Source organism: Cucumis melo, chromosome 11 (assembly GCF_025177605.1).
Source record: "Cucumis melo cultivar AY chromosome 11, USDA_Cmelo_AY_1.0, whole genome shotgun sequence".
Classification (NCBI taxonomy): Eukaryota; Viridiplantae; Streptophyta; class Magnoliopsida; order Cucurbitales; family Cucurbitaceae; genus Cucumis; species Cucumis melo.
Window position 1 is genome coordinate 11,895,762 of NC_066867.1, and position 12,886 is coordinate 11,908,647.

Consider the following 12,886-nt stretch of genomic DNA (forward strand, 5'->3'; position numbering starts at 1 on the left):
ATTGATATCTTAATAAATATGACCTAATCTTACGGTTACTTAAAACAATTTCATATAGATGAGACTGCTCCTAATAAAGAGTGTTGAAAAAAGATAATTTAAAAATATGAACGGAGTGGGGTGAAGATTACAATAATGAATTTTGGAAATCTAACTGAAATATATGGTGTAAATAAGATATTTTAATGGGATATTTTCAAATAGGAGTTTTTTAGAAAATATAATAAAGTAGCAAAATATTTACCCTGTATATAACAATTCTGAAAATAGAAAAAGTCTACTAGCTCACAATGAAAAATATAGAAAATGCTCCTTTAACCATGCCATCAACAACGCACTTAATATATTTGGTAAATGGTCATTTAGATTTGGCTATTGTTTGGTAGACGATCGTTTAAATTTGGATAACCAAGTCTAAATGATTTACTTTTTCAATTTGATCGTTAATTTGGTTATTAATTTAGTTACAGAATCATTTAGATTTAGTTACACGATGGATTAAATTTTGTTACACAATCATTTAGATTTGGTCGTTTAGATTTGGCTACATGATTGTTTATATTTGGCTACCCAAAACTATGCAAATTTTTTTTTTCAAAATTTGGTGCACGATCGTTTAGATTTGGTTAAACAAAATTTTTCAAGATTCTTTTGGTACACAATCGTTTAGATTTGTTACACTATGATTTATTTTTTCAAGATTCTTTAGTACACTATCGTTTAGATTTGGCTAAACGGTTTTCTTTTTTAAATCTTTTGTTACATGGTTGTTTAATTTTTTACATAGTCGTTTAGATTTGGCTACTCCAATCTAAACGATTTTTTTCAAGATTCTTTATACGCGATCTTTTAGATTTTGTTACCCTAATCTAAACGACGTAAAAAAAATAAGTGGAAAAGAAGAAAGATGAAAGGATGAAATCAAATTTGGTTACTGAAATCTAAACGACGTAAAAATAGAGAAAAAGAAGAAAGACGATGGAAAGAAATTGCAGCATAAAAAAAGAAGAGGAAAGGAAGAAACACGATAAAAAAATCGTAGCAAAGAGGAGAAGAAAGACGAAATTACAAACCTAGAATATTTAAAAAATGGCTAAAATGGGTTTTGTTATACGAGTCGTAAATATTTTAGTAATTTGTTATATTTATGAAAATTTCTCTTTCAAATATAGTAATTGAATCAAAGTATTTACAAAATTTTAAATTTTAACCACTAATAGACACTAATAAATTGTTAATGCACTTATTGGTTAGAATTTATGCGATATATAAATAAATATAAAATGAATTAAACTATATCTCAAACTCGCATTTCATAGGCTAGAGCCAAATAAGTAATCTATCATAACACTGAAAAATATATTGCTTCGCCTCAAACTCAAGATTATGCTCGGTCTTTGGCAATGTGGGTTCTACTATGGTGAATATTACAACATAGAAAATTTTGAAAAATAAGCTACCTAAATAGCTTACAATAACTATTTGAATCAAAGCAAAACATCTGGATAACTTAAAATAAAATATGATAATCCCTCGATCCAATAAGAACACACTGCCCTTAATTGAAATATCAAGTTGGAAATAGAACAACTTTTTAATTTTGTGAAAGATTGACAAATTATTTAAGAGATTTAAAATGAGTTTTTTAAGTTGAGAACATAATGGTAATTATGCCTCAATAGCATTTTTGCAAATATGTGAATCTTCTTCTTTTTGCTTTAGGTTTTATGTGTGAAAAAGAAAAGAAGAAGAAACAAAAAGGGGGCAGCCGAGAGTCCAATAACCAAAGGAGAGCAAGAGAGAGATTACAGTAGCATTCGGTGGTGAGAAAGCAACCGATGTTCTTTCCGTTCGACGTCTGGAACGCTTTTCAAACGAGGAGAGAAAGTTGCTACGTTTTTTCGACGTTTGGGTCACCGTTTTGCGAGCATTGATAGCATACGTTGATGGGTAGTTGTAGCGGTGGGTTGCCAACAGGTTTGGGTACATTTGAGTACAGAGTCCGACAGGTTTGGGTCTTTTTAGCGTCAGTTCCGATAGGTTTAGGTCTCAGTTTTAGCGGTATCCGTGTCTCTCATATTCTTGGCATGGTTTGAGTCGATGGTATAGTCGGGTATGTCTTAATTAATTACAGATTGTTGGTTGCATTAATTTCTTTAATTATTCCTGAAATTTGCTCTTAATAAAATTCTTCCAAGCTGTTTCTCAAAGTGGATGTAAACCAAATAGTTGAACCACAATATATCGTTTGTGTTCGCTTTGCTTCTTTATCGCTTTGTGGATTTTGCATTCTGTGTATTATTGACTTTTGTGTTCTGTTTTAGCTTCATACTCTAATTTAGTGCATAAATCATAACAAGTGGTATTAGAACTCCATTCGATCAAAAAAGTGTTTGGGTTTTGTGTAGTAGTTCGTTGTTGGCATATTTTGGTTAAATCATTTTTTGTAAAGATGGCTTTGACGCGGTTTGAGGTGTCTAAGTTTAATGGGAATGGTGACTTTGCTCTTTAGAGGAAAAAGATTAGAGCTACTTTGGTTCAACATAAAGTAGCTAAAATCTTAGCTGAAGAGAGACTTCCATAAAATATTACAAAAAGTGAAAAAATGGATATGGATGAAATGGTCTATTCAACAATTCCTCTGTATCTGTCAGATGAAGTGCTTAGGCTAGTGGATGAGGCTACTACTACGGGGGAGTTGTGCAAAAAGCTAGAGAGTCTTTACTTGACAAAGTCCTTGCAAAACAAATTATATCTAAAGGAGAAATTCTTTGGATATAAGATGGACCAAAGTAAAAGTTTAGAAGAGAATCTGGATGAATTTCAGAAGATTATAGTTGATCTGAATAACATTGGTGAGAACATGTCAATGAGAATCCTACAATGATTTTTTTAAAGTCATTACCAGAAACATATCGAGAGGTTAAGATAACTATTAAATATGGCCGGGAATCATTGACCATGAGTATAGTGTTGGATGCCTTGAAAACTTTAAATCTTGATATTGAGAAAGAATGTAAGGACGGCGAGTTACTCATGGCCAGAGGAAGGAGTGAGAAAAAGAGCTGGAAAGAAAAATAAAGGAGTTCTAGGTCTAAATCAAAGGGAAAATCTAGAAAGTGTTTCCTTTGTCATAAAGGACACTTTAAGAAAAATTGCCCTTTGAATATGAGCAAAGAAGCATTAAGTAGCAAGCAAGCAGTTGAGACTAGTGAAGTGAATGTTATTGATGGGTATAATTTAGCACAGATTACTGATGGGTATGATTTAGTAGAGACTACTGATTGGTATGAGTCAGTAGAGGTCTTGATGGAGTCTCACAAGGATATATAGGATGCTTCGATCATGGATTTAGGGTGTACATTTCACATCTAATTGGGATTTTCTTATTAACTTTCAGAAAAGTGATGAAGGAAAAGTCTTATTGGGTGATAATGGTACTTGTGATGCAAAGGAAACTAGTTCTATTGAAATTGCAACACATGACAGGATGATCAGAATGCTTACTAATGTGAGTTATGTTGTAGAACTCAAACGTAATATAATATCTCTTGGTGAATTAGATAGATCAGGTTGTACCATAAAATTTGAGAATGGAGTTATGAAAGTTACCAAGTGTTCTTTGGTTAAATTGAGGGAAACCTTGAGACATGGTCTGTATGTGTTGGAAGGTACAACAGTTTCAGGTACTGTTACTATTGTGTCAGGCAAAGTTACAGATATGTGTATGTTATTGCACAAAAGGCTAGCTTATGTAAGTGAAAGAGGTTTACAAGCACTTTCTCAACAAGGTTTGTTGGGAGGAGTTAAAGATGTTGAACTTCCACTATGTGAACTTGTATAATGGGAAAACCTACAAGAGTAAAATTGGAAAATAGAAGCACACAACCAAAGGTATTTTAGATTATGTTCATTCAGATTTGTGGGGTCCTACGAAGGAGACTTCTATAGTAGGTTCTATATACTTTATTTCTATAATTGACGATTTTTCAAGGAAAGTGTGGATGTATCCATTGAAACAAAAGGATGAAGCTTTTGGAAAATTTCTTGAATGGAAGAAGCAGGTTGAGAACCAAATAGGTAGAAAAGTCAAGTATCTGAGAAACAGATAATGGTTAGAGTTTGTGGATAAAAATTTAACAACTTTTGTAAATCTGAGGGAATCACGAGGCATTTCACTCTTACGTACATTCTACATCAAAACAATTTGGCTAGGAAGTAGAACTATTATGAAATGTACGAGGTGTCTCTTAACTAATGCTTCATTACCACTGAAATTTTGGAGGGAAGCTACCCAAACAACATGTTATCTCATTAATAGGAGTCCTTCTACAGCTTTAAGCTTAAAAACTCCTCAGGAGGTATGGATAGGTAAAGCTGCAAGTTTGGATCATCTCATAGTGTTCGATGCACATTTTACGCTTAAGTTAAAGATGGAAAGTTGAACAAGAGAGAACTAAAATGCATGTATTTGGTTATCCTCGGGGTGTCAAAGGTTATAAACTTTGGTGCTTGGAAAAGAGGATGAATAAATGTATTATCAGTAGAGATATAACTTTTAATGGTATAGAAATGCCTTAGTGTGTCAAAGAGCAGCAAAAACAACAGATAGGTGATCATGTTATGACAGAAATCATAATTGCTTCAGAGGTACAACCATCAGTTGACTTAGATGTATCTAGTGATCAATCACCACTACTTTTAGAGACAAAGGCTACACAACAGTCTAAATCTGATGGTATACAGTCTCAAGAAGAGAGGATTTTGATTGATGAGGGAGCTTTTATTGAAGAAAGCTCAAGTAATAATGACCTACAGAACTATCAACTTGCTCGTGATAGGGCTCATAGGGAAATACATGCTCCCACAAGGTATGGTTATGCTGACTTAGTTGCTTATGCTCTTACTTGTGCAACTGACAGTATTAAAGCAGATCCTCTTACTTTTGAAGACGCAATAGTATCTGATTCACAGAAAAAATGGAAGGATCCTACGGAAGCAGAGTTGTTCTCTTTACAGAAGAATCAGACATGGTCATTGGTTCCAAAGGCTTTTAATCAGAAACTCATTCAATCAACATGGATTTACAAAATTAAGACAGAAATATAAGGTGACAAGAAGCCTAAGTATAAGGCTAGGTTGGTAGCAAAGTGCTACACTCAGAAGGAAGGAGTTGACTTTCATCAGATTTTCTCTCTGGTGGTGAGAAATTCGTCCATTAGATTAATCTTATATATTGCCGTTCACTTTGATATGTTTATTAAATAGATGGATGTCACCACAACATTCCTTTATAGAGATCTTGAGGGAGTGATGTACATGGCTCAACCTAAGGGATATGAGGTGAAGGGTAAGGAAGACATGGTTTGTCATCTTCACAAGTTCATCTATGGACTAAAACAATCTCTAATATAGTGGTATATCAGGTTTGATACTTTCATTCTAAAGCAAGGATTTCACAAGAACTCATATGATGCTTGTGTTTACTGAAAACTATCTCAGAAAGGTACGCACATCTATCTACTGTTATATATATAGACGATATGATACTAATGTCTAAGGATTATTCTGAAATCTATGAACTCAAGAAACAATTGAGTAATGAGTTTGAAATGAAAGATTTAAGTTAACTAAAAAGGATCATAGGCATGGATGTAAAAAGAGATCAGAGAGAAAGGTTTGTTAACCATTTCGCAGGAGAGTTATGAGATTAAACTGCTTGAAAAGTATAATATGTCTGGTTGCAAGGCAGTTTCAACACCCATAGTATCTCATTTTAGACTTTCTTCGTCTCGATGTCCTGTTACTGAACAAGAAAGGTTAAAGATTTCTAATATTCCATATTGTAATGTTATTGGAAGTATTATGTATCTGATGATTTGTACTAGGCTAGACTTGGGTTATGCTATAAGTATGATTAGTAGGTTTATGTCAAATTTTGGGAAGGAACATTGGAAAGCTGTTAAATGGGTGTTACGTTATTTGAAAGGTAGTGCAAGTGTATCATTGTGTTATAGCAAGGATTGTGATAAATCAACATTGTTGGAAGGTTTCACAAATGTAGATGATGCTGCAAATCTTGATAAAAGAAGGTCACTAGTAGCTCACATTTTTCGCTTGTATGGTAATGTTGTCAGTTGGAAAGTTATCCTACAGCCCGTTGTTCTTTGTCAACTACTGAGTCAAAATATATTTCTCTTGGTGAAGAAGTTAAGGAAGCAGTGTGGCTGGAAAGAATTGTTGGTGAGTTTTTATCGCAGGAGTTTATTCTTATCATCCATTGTGATAGTTAGAGTGTTATTCATCTTACGAAGAATCTATCTCATCATGAATGATCTAAGCATATCAATGTCAAATTTCATTACATAAAAAACGTTATTACTCAGAAAGATATTGAACTGGTCAAAGTTCATATAGTTGAGAATTTGTCAGATACGTTAACCAAAGTTCTTTTAGCTCATAGGTTTAAATACCTATTAGACGTGCTAAATCTTAAATCTGGATGATAGGGTGCTTGGAGAATCAGTTTGGTGTCTTAAATAGTTTGTCATGAGGTAGATTTATAAAAGATCGACAAATTATTTAAGAGGTTTAAAATAGATTTTTAAGTTGAGGATAGAATGGTAATTATGCCTCAATGACATATTACAAATATGTCAATCTTCTTCTTTTTGCTTTAGGTTTTATGTGTGAAAAAGAAAATAATAAGAAATAGAGAGGGGCCAGCCAAGAGTCTAAAAACCAAAGGAGAGAAGGAGAGAGATTACGGCGACGTTTGATTGTAAGAAAGCAACCGACATTCTTTCTGTCAAACGTTCGGCATGCTTTTTTGGTGACGAGAGAAAGCTGCTGATTTTTTCGGCATTTAGGTCTCCATTCTTTAGGCATTGATAGCGTATGTTGACGGATAGTTGCAGCGGTGGGTTGCCAACAGGTTTGGGTACATTAAAGGATAAATTCTGACAGGTTTAGGTCTTTTTGGGGTCAGTTCCGACAAGTTTAGGTCTCATTTTCAGAGGTATCCGTGTCTCTCATATTCTTGGCATGGTTTGAGTCGACAGTATAGTTCGGTTTGTCTTTATTAATTATAGATTGTTGATTGCGTTTATTTCTGTATTTATTCATTGAATTTGCTCTTAATAAAATCCTTTCGAGCTGGTTCTCAAAGTGGGTGTAGACTAAATTGGTCGACCACTATATATTGTTTGTGTTCGCTTTGGTTCTTTATCGCTTTGTGGATTTTGCGTTCTATGTATTATGGATTATTGCGTTATGTTTGAGCTTCGTACTCTAATTTAGTGTAAAAATCATAACAAATTTCTATCAGGTGCATTTCTTCTCTCCAGCAGCAAGAGGACTCTTAGCATTATATGCCTCACAACATACACATTGTCATATTTCTTTCATGCATAATTGTTGGAACAAAAGGTACTTCACTTCATGAGAATAACCAATTTAGAGAAAAGGCACGACTATCTAAATGGCCATGAATGAGTCTTTAGATTAAGTGCTCTCTTCAAATTTTATAAGATTAATTTTTTTGTTTTCTCTAATTTCTTTCCTTCTCTAAAAGGTATTTCTCTCAATTTTCAAAATTGTTGAAGTTTGGTACATTCATAAAGTTTCATTCGTTGATCTTTTGGATGTGGTTCTACAAATAGAAAAAAGATAGTTTGTTATATCATGTGAGACAATTACTCTCGAAACTCGAGCACCAGAGTGAGTAAAATTATCTTTAGGAGACAACGTGAATTTGTTGGGCTCGAATGTTTAATATATGTGTTTTATGTGCTTTTTTGCTATGATATGGTTGTGATTTTATTTAACAATAATCACTTATAAATACACATTTGAGTGGTTGTCTTTAAATTAATGGGTGAGGCCTATTATCCTTTCACTATGACACGTGACCCATCCTATTTACCAATTGATGTATCTATTCCCATAATGTCATTTAGCATGTTCATCAAGTCATTCACTAAACCACGGAAAATCAGTCTTCTCATTCCTTACTGACACTAGATGTCACACCTCCTCCCTGATTACCTGCTATCTTAGACCGAAAGATGGCGTGAAGCTGACGGACAATGCTTTTGTTTATCTGTATCTGTCGACTCTGCTTAAAACATTAATGTGATGAACTTTCCAGTCTAGTATATAAACTATTATACATGTACACAACGCAACGAATCCTAGACTAATCATATAGATCATAAAATGTATCTCGGAAATAACTAATTTCACAACTAAACCTAGAGACGCGTTAACCAAGACATAACCAAAAAACATTTACACAACTGTAGCTCCTAAAGCTTATACAAATTGTGAAGTATCTATAACATACAAGGGTGTATATACATCATAACACAACAGACTCTATGCCCAACTCGAAACACATACTAGCAATCGATAATAGAGATTTAGTAGACTAAGGCAATCTATCAGGCACCGAGAACTCGATCTTTACCTGAAAAATTGGTAAAACATTTTGGAAAGGGTGAGCTATAAAGCTCAGTGAGTGACTCAGTTTAAAACTATAAATTTAAAAATAAGAGCATGTGAAAACTTTACACATATAAATCTGTTTATATAAGTCGTAAATGTAAACGTATAGTAGTAAGAATAACTTTCTCAAATACTCAGCATATATGTCATTGAAATCTAGCAAGGCATATCAAGTATATTGAAACATTTTAACTAACATGACAAATCTACGTTGTGTAGGGCTCGCCCAGAACAACCAACGTTTACCAGCTCTACGATGTAGTGGGGCCCACCCAACGCTCCCATTGCCTTTGTCGTAGTGGGGCCCGCCCAGCGCTCACAACACCATCGTAGTCACAGAGTACACTCAACGTCAATAACAGAATCTAACCAGTGTGCACACGGTATTCTCTAGGCTCAGGCTTAAGATCTCAGTCATGTAATTAATGAAAATTTCATAAATCATCTAAAAATATTAAAACATGCCTGCTTATAAATCATACATAAAGCTCAAACTTTACTCAGCTCTTTCGTGGAAAACTGTAGTTCTTAAAGAAAAACATCTTACTAATACATGCTTTGCTTAAAAGATTGTGGTTTAAATACTTTCCAAACATTTAATATCCACGTTCTAGCATAAATTTATTAAGAAATCTAGTTTCCAAACATATACTTGAAAATAGTCATGAAATTCAAATAATTTTCATGGCTTCGTAAACAAACATTTATCGCATTCAATCATAAATAACACTTATGGAAAATATTTCAAAATTGGTTTTGTCACTCATAGTCTTGGGCTAGATCCTTGGTTTGTCATCTTGGTTTAATTCTTCTCGGTTTGCCAACAACCTAACCGAGTATTAGAACTCTAAAAATTCTGGTTTTCTAAAGATATACATGACTTGTCGCACTAAAGATGACGCTCACGAAAACAAAGCTTAAGAAATAAAATCCTATTTGAACAACTCTCTACATTTTCCAGATTTCTAACATAAATATCAAATGACTATAACTTCCTCAATACTTAACTAAAACGAGTGTTCTTTATGTAAAAATCTTCATTTTGATGTTCTCTATAATTTACCTGAAGGAATGAAAATACGATTCTCAACAGATTGCTATAAAAATGGCCTGAAACAGATAAAGTTCAAAAATTAAGTCTTCTGCTATCCCCTGACTTGTTTCTAAAATTAAGCTTACGTGCAATCATATTTAGCTTACAATTTATTCATAAAAGTTATAGTAAATTGAATTCTCTTTTCAACCATACCAAATAGAGATCTTAACTTCACCAGTACTCTCGACAATACAAGAAAAACTAGAGACCTCCTAAATTCGCGTGAAAACCAGCTACCCTGTTTTCTTCCTCCAAAATCACCCAATGAACATCCGAATTTGCTCAAACTTTCTTCTTAAAATTTGTTTGAAAATGAAGTATCTTTCAGTAAATGTAACCCTCACCTCTTCATTCGTTTTGTGGTGTTCAAATCGATGCAAATAACCAAAAGATGTCTATAAACACGAAGCTTCTGCCATGACTATCTATCCCTTCATGATTTTCTTTATCTCTTCACCTTAATTCTCAGCCCTTTCCTCTTCTTCGTCTTCCTCAGATTCTACCCCAATATCTATCTCAAGTTTAAGGACCGAATGGAAATAAGAAATGGGTAAGATGTGTTTGGCGGTGGAGAAGAAAAATGAGAAAGAAAACCAATTAACTTTTCTCTTCTTTCCCACTTTCCTCTTTCTTTCCTTTTATCTTTTATTTTTAAATAAAACCTTTAATTATATATATATAATTAATTTCCATTTTTCTTTTATTCCTTTCATATAAAAAAAAATCCAAAGAGAATTTCGTTCATACTGTATAGTTTCTTCTTTTCTACTGCCTAAACGTCTAGTGAACTCTAAAACTAAGTTTTGATATCAATTCCCTGTGTTCGACTCTAGATCATCTAGATAAACCTATTGTTTTACATACACTTGGGCAAGCAATAGTAAAACTTGTACTCAGCGAGGACTTAGGAGTTACATGATGAAAAGATACATAGAGAGCAGCTAGTATGATCAATGGCTTTGACCATGATCAATGATTCTTCATGTAGATTTAAATACCAATGTAAGCAAAGTCACTAGTCTTCTAAGCTCCAAAGCTAACTTAACCAGCCACAAGCAAGTTTTTTGGAGCTGTTGAGTTGGCTACAAGCAAGTTTTTGGCGCCATTACCGTGGAATTTATATTTTAAACACTAAAGTAGGGTTTTACTCTAATTTTGGGTAAAACACTTGATGTTGGTGAACCATGCATTTAGTCGATGATCACCTGAAGAGGTTCAAGGTACAAGAGTAATCTGTGATTGCTTAAACTAGCCCCAGGGTTAAGTGTATCTTTCAGCTAGTGAATGATTCAACAAACAGAAAAATTAGAATAAGTTAAATTAATGCATGTTGCTGAGATCCTCAAACGTCTAAGATCTTAAGCGCTTAATCTGTTGAAATTTGAAAACCCAAAGTAAGACGTCAAAGAAAGTGTCCACACGATAAATTTAGTAAGATCTGTATCTTTACCAATTATGCGATTAGGAACCAAGAAATATCATTTGAACATTGCAATGAACGTTAAGGAGCATAGGTTTATTGCAATGAACAATTTGATCATAAATCGTTCATCTAGAGACATGGATGTGGGGACATCCTATGTAAAGAGCTTACATAAGACTAGAACCATGAAATAGTCATTTCTAAGTTATAACACCGTTGACTATATAAAACTAACTATTTCATTTTTTTATGACCTAGATAACTTAATCTTAATCTTAAGCTAACTATAAACTTCCGTTCAAACTGTATTATCCTTAGATCTTCGTAGGTGATGGCAGCTCAACGACGCTAGTTCAACAAGCCTCCTATATAGGGGTATGATCGAGTGGATGGCTACAGACATAGGGTGCAAGATGAAATTCACTCTTACCCGCTTTAGTGTTAGTAGATAGGTTGTTCCCTTAAGAATTGAATCAATGTCTTGAATAGGGGGCCCTACCTTCTCATTGGTTCGAGAGGGATTCGATTTATAAATTAGACCTAAAACCAATTGTTCAATCCTGAGCGAGATGTAATCATAGGGTAAAATGATATTTTGAGGGGTGTGCAACTATATTGAGAGGAGTGCAACTATGGGACTTTAGTGGAATGATTGGTTAGTGAATGAATGTTACGTAGCTCGGTTTGAAAGGGTTTAGCCAGTTAATCTCGGATAGTTCGACCTCATGATCTATATGTCCATTAGGTTTCCCTGCTAGCTCATACAAAATTAACTTAGAACAATGTGTTGGAATAATTTGAATTGTTGAAATTAGGTAAAGAGAGAGAAACCGACAAGTTTATGTCATATAGTTGTTGGTTATTGCTTTGAGAAAGAGCTTTATGTTTAAATATAATTTAAATATTAAATATATGAATACGGATTCATATTCGGAAGCTCGGAATTGATAAAAATGGTTAAAGTTGTAAAATGTCAAAATTTTAATTTTTGACTTTGAAAAGTCAAACTTTGACAGGCTTTATATACAAATGTGATTTGAATTTCAGAAAAATAAATGTTGATTCATGCTCGAGAGATCGAAATTAGTCAAAATGGACAAAATGGTAAAAAGTCAAAATGTTGACTTTTGACTTTGACTATAATGGGGAAATGACCATTTTACCCATTGACTAAAGTTAGTAGAAAAACTAACAATTTGTTGAATAATTTTGCTAACTCTTAGTGGGTTAACTAGAAGCTCATGGTGATGACACCAAGCCAACTAAAAGAAATTGGAATAATTACTAATTCCACTAATTGTTAATGGAATAATAGGTGTTCAGTTTTTATAAACGAATCCAATGCATTTTTGCATGTAATTAGGTTATAAATAGGTTCTTTTTACTTTATTAAAAAACTTTTGAAATTTTGTTAATTCCTAGAATTTACAAACTTTTAAGAATTTCTTAATATTCTCTCTTTCTCAACCTAAATTCCCTTCCCAAAATTTCCATCCCTTTTTACAGTATTCCTTCATTTAACGAGTCCCACCACCCGATTCTAATTTAGAGAATAGCGGGTCAACTCTAGTGAAGGTCCAAGATCGTGTCCGTAAGGAGATTTCAAGGAATCAGGAAGCTATAAAGGTATGTATTTCTCTTAATCCTAATTTGTATTATTTAAAGCTTTTACACATGTCAACTTCCAAATTAGTTTAGATGCATTTAGAGTAGAATTTTGATTTGTTTCTGCTTCGCGTGGCTTGTTTTCTATCAGTGAGAAGGGTTTGCATCAAAATGCATTAGGCGTTTTGATATTCTTGCAATGTGTGATTGAGCCTAAGGTTTCGTTCGGAGTGATTAGGGTTTTGTGGAACTTCAAT